Here is a 15,735-nt window from a genome sequence, read left to right on the forward strand (position 1 = left end):
AAGAGAGCACATTTGAGATTTGCCTGCTTATATATAGTTGATGTGCACAAGGAAGCGCCTCTTCTATTCTGTATTTCAGACTGTGTGGCTTTTTGGTAATCATCACGGACTTGGGTGATTGAAGAGAGCGGCTGATTGAAGAGAGCGGCTGATGTGCACAAGTGTATTTCCCCAAGAACAAATTATGCGTATATCTACCTCCTTTATACCATTTTTTTGGCTGGATTTTGTGGCACCTCCTTTCACTCTGGATTTTGTTCTAGATTTGTTGGTTTATTAGACAGATCTGGGATATCCTGTATAGCTAACATGATCGGCAGGAAATACAAGAACATGGAATACACAACTGCAACATTGAGAAATGTAATTTAGAAATCACACTCTTAATATGTATCGGCTAGATTACGAGTTTTGCGGTATGAGTAAAAAAGCAGCGCTATGGCTCTTTTCACTACCGCTAGTATTACGAGTCTTGCAGGTATAGCTGTACCGCACACTTTTTTTGGCCGTAACGCACCGTAACTACCGCAGCTTTCCAAAAGTCATTTTTTAATGGGACTTCCATAGCGCCGGTATTACGAGTTTGCCTGGGAGGCCAAAAAGTGAGCGGTACAGCCTATACCATCAAGATCCATACCGTAAACTGAAAGTCAGTAGTTATGAGTGTTATGCTACAACGCTGTAACATAAAACTCATAACTAAAGTATTACAAAGTACACTAACACCCATAAAATACCTATTAACCCCTAATCCGAGGCCCTCCCGCATCGCAAACACTAAAATAAAATTATTAACCCCTAATTTGCCGCTCCGGACATCGCCACCACTATAATAAACATATTAGCCCCTAATCCGCCGCACTCCCGCATCATAAACACTAGTTAAATATTATTAACCCTTAATCTGCTGTCCCTAACATCACCACCACTATACTAAAGTTATTAACCCCTAAACCTAAACCTAAGTCTAACCCTAACACCCCTAACTTTAATATAATTAAAATAAATCTAAATAAAAATTACTATCATTAACTAAATAATTCCTATTTAAAACTAAATACTTACCTATAAAATAAACCCTAAGCTAGCTACAATATCACTAATAGTTACATTGTATCTAGCTTAGGGTTTATTTTTATTTCACAGGCAAGTTTGTATTTATTTTAACTAGGTAGACTAATTGGTAAATAGTTATTAACTATTTAATAGCTACCTAGTTACAATAAATACAAATTTACCTGTAAAATAAAACCTAACCAGAGTTACACTAACACCTAACATTACACTACAATTAAATAAATTACATTAATTAAATACAATTAACTAAATAACAAAAAACAAACAACACTAAATTACACAAAATAAAAAATAAATTATCAAATATTTTAACTAATTACACCTAATCTAATAGCCCTATCAAAATAAAAAAGTCCCCCAAAATAAAAAAAAACCCTAGCCTAAACTAAACTGCCTCTTCTACCTGTAAAAAAAAATACAAACAACCCCAGGGGGGTTTAGTTGTGTGGGTGGTGGGTTTTACTGTTGGGGGTGGGGGGGTTGTTTGTATTTTTTTTTACAGGTAAAGCAGCTGATTTATTTGAGGCAATGCCCCACAAAAGGCCCTTTTAAAGGGACATTAAACACTTAATGAAAATTGCTGAAACCTACTTTTTCTTATAAATAAAAATAAAATAATCACTGCTGTTTATTTTATCTGTTCCTCTTACACCAAACTTTTCAAAGGGATTATTTTGAAATACAGTGTTGAGCCAGTGCCAAATTTCCTATGTAAGCTGCCATATTGTAGCGTGCGTTACAGGGCTCAGTAGTCACATGACACAGCATATTGGCTGTTGCATACAGTACTTTTAGAGGAATATAACATTTGCCTGCAGCGTGTGAGCTGCAGTGAGACACATTTATTTCTTAGTCAGGGTGTAAATAGATTTAATTTGTCAGTCTATTGTATATAATACACATTATGCAGCAAATGCTAAGTGCATTACTTATGTTTTTAACTTCCCAACACAGATTTATATTTTTTTGAAACTCCACAAGTATTCTGCTCTAAGCAGTGCGTTCAGGCACTGTTATTGTCAATTACTGACATGCTCCAGCCTCCAGGAGGGGGAGAGGGAGGGGGAAGCTATAACGGAACCGAGTGAAGTTGGTTTGTTCAGATTTCTGCTTTTCATGACATTTGACCCTGGTAATGTGAATCACTAAGGGCTGACAGCTTAGTGTTCGTTTAGCAAGGATCGTTCCTATGCATTATTTATCAGTGTGATCTACTCCTGTCACTAAATAATGCATACCAGGCAAATGTTATATTACATAGGAAATTTGGCACTGGCTCAACACTGTATTTCAAAACAATCCCTTTGAAAAGTTTGGGGTAAGAGGAACAGATAAAATAAACAGCAGTGATTATTTTATTTTTATTTATAAGAAAAAGTAGGTTTTGGGGATTATTAGAAGACAAATGTTAAGGGTCCCTTTAAGGGCTATTGGCAGTTTAGTTTAGGCTAGGGTTTTTTTTTTATTTTTGGGTGGCTTTTTTATTTTGATAGGGCTATTAGATTAGGTGTTATTAGTTTAAATATTTGATAATTTCTTTTTTATTTTGTGTAATTTAGTGTTTGTTTTTTGTAATTTAGTTAATTGTATTTAATTCATGTAATTTATTTAATTGTAGTGTAATGTTAGGTGTTAGTGTAACTCTGGTTAGGTTTTATTTTACAGGTAAATTTGTATTTATTGTAACTAGGTAGTTAGTAAATAGTTAATAACTATTTACCAATTAGTCTACCTAGTTAAAATAAATACAAACTTAGCTGTGAAATAACAATAAAACCTAAGATAGCTACAATGTAACTAATAGTTAGTCTTAGGTTTTATTTTTATTTCACAGGCAAGTTTGTATTTATTTTAACTAGGTAGACTAGTTAGTAAATAGTTATTAACTATTTAATAACTACCTAGTTACAATAAATACAAATTTACCTGTAAAATAAAACCTAAACTGAGTTACACTAACACCTAACCTTACACTACAATTAAATAAATTACATTAATTAAATACAATTAACTAAATAACAAAAAACAAACAAACACTAAATTACACAAAATAAAAAAAGAAATTATCAAATATTTAAACTAATTACACCTAATCTAATAGCCCTATCAAAATAAAAAAGTCCCCCAAAATAAAAAAAAAACCCTAGCCTAAACTAAACTGCCAGAGAAATCAGCTCTTTTACCTGTAAAAAAAAATACAAACAACCCCAGGGGGGTTTAGTTGTGTGGGTGGTGGGTTTTACTGTTGGGGGGGTTGTTTGTAATTTTTTTACAGGTAAAACAGCTGATTTATTTGAGGCAATGCCCCGCAAAAGGCCCTTTTAAGGGCTATTGGCAGTTTAGTTTAGGCTAGGGTTTTTTTTATTTTGGGGGGGCTTTTTTATTTTGATAGGGCTATTAGATTAGGTGTAATTAGTTTAAATATTTGATAATTTCTTTTTTATTTTGTGTAATTTAGTGTTTGTTTTTTGTAATTTAGTTAATTGTATTTAATTCATGTAATTTATTTAATTGTAGTGTAATGTTAGGTGTTAGTGTAACTCTGGTTAGGTTTTATTTTACAGGTAAATTTGTATTTATTTTAACTAGGTAGTTAGTAAATAGTTAATAACTATTTACCAACTAGTCTACCTAGTTAAAATAAATACAAACTTAGCTGTGAAATAACAATAAAACCTAAGATAGCTTCAATATAACTATTAGTTATATTGTAGCTAGCTTAGGGTTTATTTTATAGGTACTGTAAGTATTTAGTTTTAAATAGGAATTATTTAGAAAATGATAGTAATTTTTATTTAGATTTATTTTAATTATATTAAATTTAGGGTTATGTTAGGTTTAGGGTTAGACTTAGGGTTAGGTTTAGGGGTTTATAACTTTAGTATAGTGGCGGCGACGTTGGGGGCGGCAGATTAGGGGTTATTAAATTTATGTAGGTGGCGGCAACATTGGGGGCGACAGATTAGGGGTTAATAAGTATAATGTAGGTGTCTGCGATGTTAGGGGCGGCAGATTAGGGGTTAATAAGTGTAGGTAGGTGTCGGCGGTGGCAGATTAGGGGTGTTTAGACTCGGGGTTTATCTTAGGGTGTTAGGTGTAAACATAAATTTTCTTTCCCCATAGGAATAAATGGGGCTGCGTTACGGAGCTTTACGCTCCTTCATTGCAGGTGTTAGGCTTTTCTTTAGCCGGCTCTCCCCATTGATGTCTATGGGGAAATCGTGCACAAGTACGTAAAACCAGCTCAAAGCAGCGCTGGTATTGGAGTGTGGAATGGAGCTCAATTTTGCTCAACGCTCACTTATTGCCTGCTAACACCGGGTTTATGAAAATCTGTAATAGCAGCGCTATAGGGCGGTGAGCGGTAGCAATAACTTGCAAGTTAGTACCGAGCCGCTCTTACTGCAAAACTCGTAATCTAGCCATTTGTTTTTATTTCATACTCACAGTTTTTGAATTTTACAGTATTCTTGTTTTTAAGAACATGGTTTTCTCTTGGCATTTGTGCTGTTGTCAGCTGTTAATTTCTTTGATTTCATCTTATTGGCTCTTTGCTGGCCTCTTTTATGTTAACAACTTTTGTCTTTTTCCAGGACCTTTCAGAGAATGAAAAAAAAAATTAAAACCAAGACGTACTGTATATATAACATAATTTATGTAAGAACTTACCTGATAAATTCATTTCTTTCATATTAGCAAGAGTCCATGAGCTAGTGACGTATGGGATATACATTCCTACCAGGAGGGGCAAAGTTTCCCAAACCTTAAAATGCCTATAAATACACCCCTCACCACACCCACAATTCAGTTTAACGAATAGCCAAGAAGTGGGGTGATAAGAAAAAAGTGCGAAAGCATATAAAATAAGGAATTGGAATAATTGTGCTTTATACAAAAAAATCATAACCACCACAAAAAAAGGGCGGGCCTCATGGACTCTTGCTAATATGAAAGAAATGAATTTATCAGGTAAGTTCTTACATAAATTATGTTTTCTTTCATGTAATTAGCAAGAGTCCATGAGCTAGTGACGTATGGGATAATGACTACCCAAGATGTGGATCTTTCCACACAAGAGTCACTAGAGAGGGAGGGATAAAATAAAGACAGCCAATTCCTGCTGAAAATAATCCACACCCAAAATGAAAAACATAAGCAGAAGATTCAAACTGAAACCACTGCCAGAAGTACTTCTCTACCAAAAACTGCTTCAGAAGAAGAACACATCAAAATGGTAGAATTTAGAAAAAGTATGCAAAGAGGACCAAGTTGCTGCTTTGCAAATCTGATCAATCGAAGCTTCATTCCTAAACGCCCAGGAAGTAGAAACTGAACTAGTAGAATGAACTGAAATCCTTAGAGGCGGAGTTTTACCCGACTCGACATAAGCATGATGAAATAAAGATTTCAACCAAGATGCCAAAGAAATGGCAGAAGCTTTCTGGCCTTTTCTAGAACCGGAAAAGATAACACATAAACTAGAAGTCTTACGGAAAGACTTAGTAGCTTCAACATAATATTTCAAAGCTCTAACAACATCCAAAGAATGCAACGATTTCTCCCTAGAATTCTTAGGATTAGGACATAATGAAGGAACCACAAATTCTCTACTAATGTTGTTGGAATTCACAACTTTAGGTAAAAAATCAAAAGAAGTTCGCAACACCGCCTTATCCTGATGAAAAATCAGAAAAGGAGACTCACAAGAAAGAGCAGATAATTCAGAAACTCTTCTGGCAGAAGAGATTGCCAAAAGGAACAAAACTTTCCAAGAAAGTAATTTAATGTCCAATGAATGCATAGGTTCAAACGGAGGAACTTGAAGAGCCCCCAGAACCAAATTCAAACTCCAAAGAGGAGAAATTGACTTAATGACAGGTTTTATACGAACCAAAGCTTGTACAAAACAATGAATATCAGGAAGAATAGCAATCTTTCTATGAAAAAGAACAGAAAGAGCAGAGATTTGACCTTTCAAGGAACTTGTGGACAAACCCTTATCTAAACCATCCTGAAGAAACTGTAAAATTTTCGGTATTCTAAAAGAATGCCAAAAAATGATGAGAAAGACACCAAGAAATATAAGTCTTCCAGACTCTATAATATATCTCTCTAGATACAGATTTACGCGCCTGTAACATAGTATTAATCACAGAGTCAGAGAAACCTCTTTGACCCAGAATCAAGCGTTCAATCTCCATACCTTTAAATTTAAGGATTTCAGATCCTGATGGAAAAAAGGACCTTGCGACAGAAGGTCTGGTCTTAACGAAAGAGTCCATGGTTGGCAAGAGGCCATCCGGACCAGATCTGCATACCAAAACCTGTGAAGCTATGCCGGAGCTACCAGCAGAACAAACAAGCATTCCTTCAGAATCTTGGAGATTACTCTTGGAAGAAAAACTAGAGGCGGAAAGATATAGGCAGGATGATACTTCCAAGGAAGTGAAAAATGCATCCACTGCCTCCGCCCGAGGATCCCGGGATCCGGACAGATACCAGGGAAGTTTCTTGTTTAGATGAGAAGCCATCAGATCTATTTCTGGGAGTTCCCACATTTGAACAATCTGAGGAAATACCTCTGGGTGAAGAGACCATTCGCCCAAGTGCAACGTTTGGCGACTGAGATAATCCGCTTTCCAATTGTCCATACCTGGGATATGAACCGCAGAGATTAGACAGGAGCTGGATTCCGCCCAAACCAAAATTCGAGATACTTCTTTCATAGCCAGAGGACTGTGAGTCCCTCCTTGAAGATTGATGTATGCCACAATTGTGACATTGTCTATCTGAAAACAAATGAACAACTCTCTCTTCAGAAGAGGCCAAGACTGAAGAGCTCTGAAAATTGCACGGAGTTCCAAAATATTGATCGGAAATCTCACCTCCTGAGATTCCCAAACCCCTTGTGCCGTCAGATACCCCCACACAGCTCCCCAACCTGTAAGACTTGCATCTGTTGAGATTATAGTCCAGGTCGGAAGAACAAAGAAGCCCCCTGAACTAAACGATGGTGATCTGTCCACCATGTCAGAGAGTGTCGTAAAATCGGTTTAAAGATATTAATTGAGATATCTTTGAGTAATCCCTGCACCATTGGTTCAGCATACAGAGCTGAAGAGGTCGCATGTGAAAACGAGCAAAGGAAATCGCATCTGATGCGGCAGTCCTAAGACCTAACATTTCCATGCATAAGGCTACCAAAGGGAATGATTGTGACTGAAGGTTTTGACAAGCTGATATCAATGTTAAACTTCTCTTGTCTGACAAGGACAGAGTCATAGACACTGAATCTATCTAGAAACCTAAAAAGGTTACCCTTGTCTGAGGAATCAATGAACTGATTGGTAAATTGATCCTCCAACCATGAACTTGAAGAAACAACACAAGTCGATTCGTATGAGATTCTTCGAAAATGAGAAGACTGAGCAAGTACCAAGATATCGTCCAAATAAGGAAATACCAAAACCCTGTTCTCTGATTACAGAAAGAAGGGCACCGAGAACCTTTGAAAAAAATTCTTGGAACTGAGGCTAGGCCAAACGGTAGAGCCACAAAATTGGTAATGCTTGTCTAAAAAGAGAATCTCAGACACTAAAAGTGATCTGGATGAATCGGAATATGCAGATACACATCCTGTAAATCTATTGTAGACATATAATGCCCTTGCTAAACAAAAGGCAGGATAGTCCTACAGGAACCATCTTGAATGTTGGTATCCTAACATAACGATTCAATAATAATAGATCCGGAACTGGTCTGAAGGAATTGACCTTCTTTGGTACAATGAAGAGATAAAATAAAACCCCAGCCCCTGTTCCAGACTGGAACTGGCATAATTACTCCAGCCAACTCTAGATCTGAAACACATTTCAGAAATGCTGAGCCTTGCTGTGTTAACTGGGACACGGGAAAGAAAAAAAATCTCTTAGCAGGAGGCCTTAACTTGAAGCCAATTCTGTACCTTTCTGAAACAATGTTCTGAAACCAGAAATTGAGAACGGAATTGATCCAAATTTCTTTGAAGAAAACGTAATCTGCCCCATACCAGCTGAGCTGGAATAAGGGCCGCACCTTCATAGGTACTTAGGAGCTGGCTATAGGTTTCTATAAGGCTTGGATATATTCCAAACTGGAAATAGTTTCCAAACTGATACCGCTCCTGAGGATGAAGGATCAGGCTTTTGTTCCTTGTTGTGAGGAAAGGAACGAAAATGATTATTTACCCTGGAAAGAAAGGGAAAGCAAAGTTGACTTAGAAGACATATCAGCATTCCAAGTTTAATCCATAAAGCTTTTCTAGCTAAAATAGCTAGAGACATATACCTGACATCAACTCTAATGATATCAAAAGATGGTATCACCAATAAAATTATTAGCATGTTATAGAATAATAATAATGCTATAAAATTATGATCTGTTACTTGTTGCGCTAAAGCTTCTCACCAAAAAGTTGAAGCTGCAGCAACATCCGCTAAAAATATAGCAGGTCTAAGAAGATTACCTGAACATAAGTAAGCTTTTCTTAGAAAGGATTCAATTTTCCTATCTAAAGGATCCTTAAATGAAGTACTATCTGCCGTAGGAATAGTAGTACATTAGCAGGAGTAGAGACAGCCCCATAACCTTAGGGATTTTAGTCCCAAAAAACTCTAATCTGTCAGATGGCACAGGATATAATTGCTTAAACGTCTAGAAGGAGTAAATAAATTACCCAAATTATTCCATTCCCTGGAAATTACTTCAGAAATAGCATCAGGGAGATTAAACACTTCTGGAATAACTACAGGAGATTTAAAAACCTTATTTAAACGTTTACATTTAGTATCAAGAGGACCAGAATCCTCTATTTCTAATGCAAATAATACTTCTTTAAGTAAAGAACGAATAAATTCCATCTTGAACAAATACAAAGATTTATCAGCATCAACCTCTGAGACAGAAACCTCTGAACCAGAAGAACCATTATCAGTATCAGAATGATGATGTTCATTTAAAAATTCATCTGAAAAAAGAGAAGTTTTAAAAGACTTTTATGTATACTAGAAGGAGAAATAGCAGACATAGCCTTCTTAATGGATTTAAAAAATAAAATCTCTTATGTTATCAGGAACACTCTGAAAATTAGATGTTGACGGAACAGCAACAGGTAATGTAACAGTACTAAAGGAAATTTTATCTGCATTAATAAGTTTGACATGACATGCAATACAAACAACAGCTGGAGAAACAGATACCAAAAGTTTATAGCAGATACACTTAGCTTGGTAGCTCCAGCACTGGGCAGTGATTTTCCTGAAGTATCTTCTGACTCAGTTGCAACGTGGAACATCTTGCAATATGTAAAAGAAAAAACAACATATAAAGCAAAATTGATCAAATTCCTTAAATGACAGTTTCAGGAATGGGAAAAAAATGCCAGTGAACAAGCTTATAGCAACCAGAAGCAATAAATAATGAGACTTAAATAATGTGGAGACAAAAATGACGCCCATATTTTTTAGCGCCAAAAAAGACGCCCACATTATTTGGCGCCTAAATGCTTTTGGCGCCAAAAAATGACGCCACATCCGGAACGCCGACATTTTTGACGCAAAAAAACGTCAAAAAATGATGCAACTTCCGGCGACACGTATGACGCCGGAAACAGAAAAAAATTTTTGCGCCAAAAAAGTCCGCGCCAAGAATGACGCAATAAAATGAAGCATTTTCTGCCCCCGCGAGCCTAACAGCCCACAGGGAAAAAGTCAAATTTTTTTAAGGTAAGAAAAAATGATTGAAACAAATGCATTCATCCCAAATATGAAACTGACTGTCTGAAAAATAAGGAATGTTGAACATTCTGAGTCAAGGCAAATAAATGTTTGAATACATATATTTAGAACTTTATAAACAAAGTGCCCAACCATAGCTTAGAGTGTCACAGAAAATAAGATTTACTTACCCCAGGACACTCATCTACATGTTTGTAGAAAGCCAAACCAGTACTGAAACGAGAATCAGCAGAGGTAATGGTATATATAAGAGTATATCGTCGATCTGAAAAGGGAGGTAAGAGATGAATCTCTACGACCGATAACAGAGAACCTATGAAATAGACCCCGTAGAAGGAGATCACTGCATTCAAATAGGCAATACTCTCCTCACATCCCTCTGACATTCACTGCACACTGAGAGGAAAACCGGGCTCCAACTTGCTGTGGAGCGCATATCAACGTAGAATCTAGCACAAACTTACTTCACCACCTCCATCGGAGGCAAAGTTTGTAAAACTGAATTGTGGGTGTGGTGAGGGGTGTATTTATAGGCATTTTAAGGTTTGGGAAACTTTGCCCCTCCTGGTAGGAATGTATATCCCATACGTCACTAGCTCATGGACTCTTGCTAATTACATGAAAGAAATATATATATATATATATATATATATATATATATATATATATATATATATATAATGAGCATACTTTATATGCACTGAAACACAACTCATCTAGAGTAGTGCCAGTATTCAGTGTTACCAATCTTACATAACTTGCTAGGTTGTGCATCTATAATATATTAAAATTTTGGTTGCTTATACTATATGATTATTAATTTATCCTATATGCCATATATTGCTTTTAGCCTAAGGCTCTAGTTAACATTTAAATTTTGATACATTTTATACTTTAGTTATCTGTCCAACTCTACCATCATAGGATCATTTGAATTTTTTTTATCTCTAGACACCTGAAAAAATTATGTATATATTTTGTTATTTGGAGAAAGTTGGAAGGAAACATTTTGTTTTTATCTGTCTTCCTCATCAAAAACAAGTCTTAAAGGGACACTGAACCCAATTTTTTTTCGTGATTCAGATAGAGCATGCAATTTTAAGCAACTTTCTAATTTACTCCTATTATCAAATATTCTTCATTCTCTTGGTATCTTTATTTGAAATGCAAGAATGTAAGTTTAGATGCCGGCTCATTTTTGGTGAACAGACTGTGTTGTTCTTGCTGATTGGTGGATAAATTCACCCAACAATAAACAAGTGCTTTTAATGTTCCTGAACCAAAAAAATAGCTTAGATGCCTTCTTTTTCATATAAAGAAAGCAAAAGAACGAAGAAAAATTGAAAATAGGAGTAAATTAGAAAGTTGCTTAAATTTGCATGCTCTATCTGAATCATGAAAGAAAAAATTTGGGTTCAGTGTCCCTTTTACGACAGTGTAAATGGAAATTTTCTTGTATGTGGCATCCCAATAAAATTAATTTGAATGGAGCTATCCCCAGTTTTTTGTTCTTAACAAGAGAATGCATTTTTAATATTTTTTTTCTTTTAAAGTTAAAATATAAACATGCAGGATAGCGCAGGAAGTGATAAACAATATCGTTGGTCCTCGCTACCATTAGCGTGCAACTTGATTTTACAAGTCCATGGTAAAGTGTGTTAACCAGAGAAGGGTTAGCACAGCCGACTTCACTTGAGCGCAGCCTATACCACAAACATGCTAACTTGCACTGGTATTACAAGTTGAAAGTTATAGCTTGTGCTCAAGCGCAAGCCGAAAGTGTGCTAGAATATTTAGCACAACTTCAGACTTAAAGTAAACCGTAAGGGTTAAAAATATGTATATATCAGAGGTACAATCTCTTACTATCAAAAAAATCATTGGGCTATCCGCTTTCACATGAGGCATCTCATTTCCCTCTATTTAAATCAGAGGGAGAGACAGGGGCCCTATAATAGCCCCCATCCCTTCAACTAGGAATTACCTAGTTACTATCTGGGAATTTTTAACAGTGATCAGCAACATCCAAGAGGGATATTTTGTCCTTTCAAATTATGGTGAAATTTGTTCTCCCTCCCACTATGGTAAACAGCACTTTATGTAGACTGTAAACTCTTCCGAGTAGGGCCCTCTTCCTCCTGTACTAGATTTGTTTAGTCTGTTAGGTTTTTCTAACATCTCAAATCCATGCCACTGTATACCCCAATCTCTATACCCAGCACTACAGAATTTTGCAACGCTATACAAATAAATTATAATAATAATAAAAATCTTCAGCACTCTAAGCTAAATTATTTTGTATTTGACAAATATTTTTTGGAAACCACTTAGGTATTTAGTGACTACATGTCTAAATACACACACTATATACACATTTGCACTAGGTATATTGACATCATTCTGTTTATTTGGAAATACTCTTTGGAAAACTTAAATTGAATTTATTACAATCTTGAATAAAATGATATGAGTCTGAGACTTTTTTTAAGATTAAAAGTGTGTTAATTTTTTGGATTTGACCATTAAAATATCAAATGACAATAGGATTCATACAGAGGCATACAGTTAAAGTACAGCTACCAATAGTATTTTATTAGCTACAATACCATAAAGGGTTTACCAACAGGAATTGTAATAAAGATTATTGTTAAGGACCTATTCCAACAAGTCTCTAACTAGAGCCTATCAAAGAGCTTTGAATTATAATAGGGAGAATCTCTGTAGACCATATAAGGAAATATACATTGGGGGATGGGGATGAAATTAGATTTATTGCAACTTATTCCTCTCCTTCCAATACTTTTTCTGAAAAAATATTCCTCATAATGATATCATAATGTATAGGAGGGGTCAAAACTAAAAAAAAAAACATAAAAGGGACATGAGACCCAATGTTTTTTCTTTCATGGTTCAGAGAGAGCATTCAATTTTCAACAACTTTCCAACTAACTTCTATTATCTAATTTATTTTGTTTCCTTGGTATCCTTTGTTGAGAAGCATACCTAGGTATACCTGGGAGCAGCTGATTGGTGGCTGCACATATATGCCTAATGTTATTGGCTCACCCATGTGCATTGCTGTTTCTTCAACAAACGATACCAAGTGAATGAAGCAAATTAGATAATACAGTAGAAGTAAATTGGAAAGTTATTTTAAATGGTATCCTCTATCTAAATCATGAAAGAAAAAAATGGGTTTCATCTCCCTTTAGTCAAGAGCCATTTTGACCAATATGTTAGACATGAAACTTTAATTAAAGAATTTTTCCCCTGTGGTAATTGCAGGGTATGCAATCATATGGTCAGAAAAGAAATGATGTTGGATAGATTTGTACACAAACACTCGTATAAACAATATATAGAATTTAAAACAAAGAATGTAATTTACTGTTTAACATGTGGGTGCAAAAACTTCTATTACATTGGCATGTTCACAAGAAGTTTGGGAATAAGTGTTATTGAACACCTAAGTAGTATTAGAAATGACAAAATAGATTGGGAAAATGGAAAAATGCTTTGATAAACTTTGCTGGGAGTGTTCAAATGTTGGGGCCTAGAACATCTTAAATTAGGCATTAGTGGTGGTGATCCGGAAACCCCAATTGTTAAAATTATAAAGTAAGTGGATTTATTTATTGAATTTTGAACATCAAATGGAAATGAATGAAACCAGCAATTAATAGATGTTTTTATAGTCTAAGGGCTCCATGTACTAAGCAGTCAGCGAGCTACCCGCAACAAATCTCGCGCCCAAAATCGCAAACTGATATGTACAAAGCCGTCAATTATGTAAAAACTCGCATCTTTAAAATTGCGAGCGTACTTATCCGCCATACCTCGCTACCTCTCCATTTTTTACTGTAATTAGACACATTTGACCACCAACTCGCCAAAAACGAATGTACTAAAAAATCTATTTGTCCGCTCGCGTCAATTTCCGCTCCCACCTCGTTATTTTTGCCTTGCCACCTTTTAGGTGGCGGGCAAGGTACAAAAGAATAGGAAAGTCACTCTAGACGCCAGTCTAGACATATATAAAAGGCAGTAATATCAGCATTGTACTTACATTGTTCATTTCAGCAGCTATGGAGAGAATTCTGTTTTTGTTTATTCTCCGTTTGATGCGAATCCGGGCTAGAAGACAGAATACTGGAAATGTAGCTAATCGATTGGTTAGAAGAAGGAGAGTTCGAGTCCCCCGTGTATTCCTTCCACGGGTTGGTTTGCACGGCCTTTCTGACCGAGAGATCATACAAAGATTCCGGCTTGATCGTGAATCGATATTACACCTGTATCGAGAGATTGAAGATCATTTGGAGCCGATGACTGCTCGTTCACAAGCTATTCCGGGACTTCTGAAACTATTAGCGGCATTGCATTTTTTTGCAACAGGCTCCTTTCAGGCAGTTTCTAGCGTCATTATTGGAATGAGTCAATCTGCTTTTTCACGCCACTTATCCAAAGTAATAGGGGCTATGATGGTTATTTTTCATCGATATGTTTGTTTGCCATCTACCCCTGAAGAATGGCAATCTATCAAGTCAAATTTCTATAGGATGGCTGGGATGCCCAATGTCCTAGGTGCCATAGACTGTACCCATGTTGCTGTAAGACCACTTCAAGCTCGTGAGGAGATCTATAGGAATCGAAAGCATTTCCATTCCTTGAATGTCCAGATGGTCTGTGACCCCCACATGAGGATTATCAGTGTCCGTTCTAACTTTCCTGGATCCTGTCATGATTCTTACATTTTAAGGCAGACTGGGTTATACCGGAAGTTCGAGGAGGGAAATATGCCTGACGGATGGCTTCTAGGTAAGCATAACTGGCGTCTAATATGTCTCTCATTTCAATGTACCAAAATTGCGCCCAATTTGTCGACTGTAATCTGTATAGTTTAATTGTATTGTATAGTTCTGAATCTTTATAATTATTCTTATATTAATATTTATATTTATTATATCTTCTATTAGGAGATGGAGGGTACTCATGTACAGAATGGCTGTTGACTCCCTATAACAACCCACAGACCAGAAGTCAAGTACGTTTCAATGAAGCTCACCGATCTACCAGGGGGATTATTGAGAGGACTTTCGGTCTTTTGAAAATGCGGTTTCGATGTCTTGATCGTTCTGGTGGTGCTATGCAGTATGCACCAGAGAAAGTTGCCAAAATTATATTGGTTTGCTGCATACTGCACAATATTGCAATTAAAAGAGGCTGTCCATTAGAAGATGAAGATCCAATAGATACTGATGATTTACCAGAAGAAATATGTGTCGAACAAGCTAATAGGCGTGGAAATGCAACAAGGGACATGGTTTCAGAACAATATTTTGTGTTTGAGGATTAAAGTTTCAGTTGATCAATAAAAAACTTTCTTTATTAACTTGTCTCCATTTTTTTTAAGAGTTAAGGTTATTAAAAATCACTCATGATAAACAGTTAAATACATAACAGTTGTTGATCTTCAATTATCAAAGGTTTCAAATAAATAAAGTTTATGATGAAAGTTATTACAGACAATATATTATAGGTAATACATTGTCTTTGTGACATCACACTAGTGTCTACAGCTGCTCTCACTCTTTTACATTATGTGATTAGTGTAATGTAATCCCTCCATAGCTGATGCTAATTCATTGTATTGTGTCATTGAATTGTAGCTGTAACAAGCGACAGTATATTCAACAGTGCTTTATGTTATCAGATTGGATTTTTGAGTTAAAAAAGACTTGCTAATTTTATTTGTTTTATTCTAACCTCTATTTTTAACAGCTACTAGGTTTTCCCATATTCAAATAAATACCTTAAGGGCTTACTCTTAGCACTTATTTTCTTAACCTTTATAATATATTTTTGCATTCAAGATTTGTTAAAAGAA

This window comes from Bombina bombina, chromosome 4 (assembly GCF_027579735.1).
Source record: "Bombina bombina isolate aBomBom1 chromosome 4, aBomBom1.pri, whole genome shotgun sequence".
NCBI lineage: Eukaryota > Metazoa > Chordata > Amphibia > Anura > Bombinatoridae > Bombina > Bombina bombina.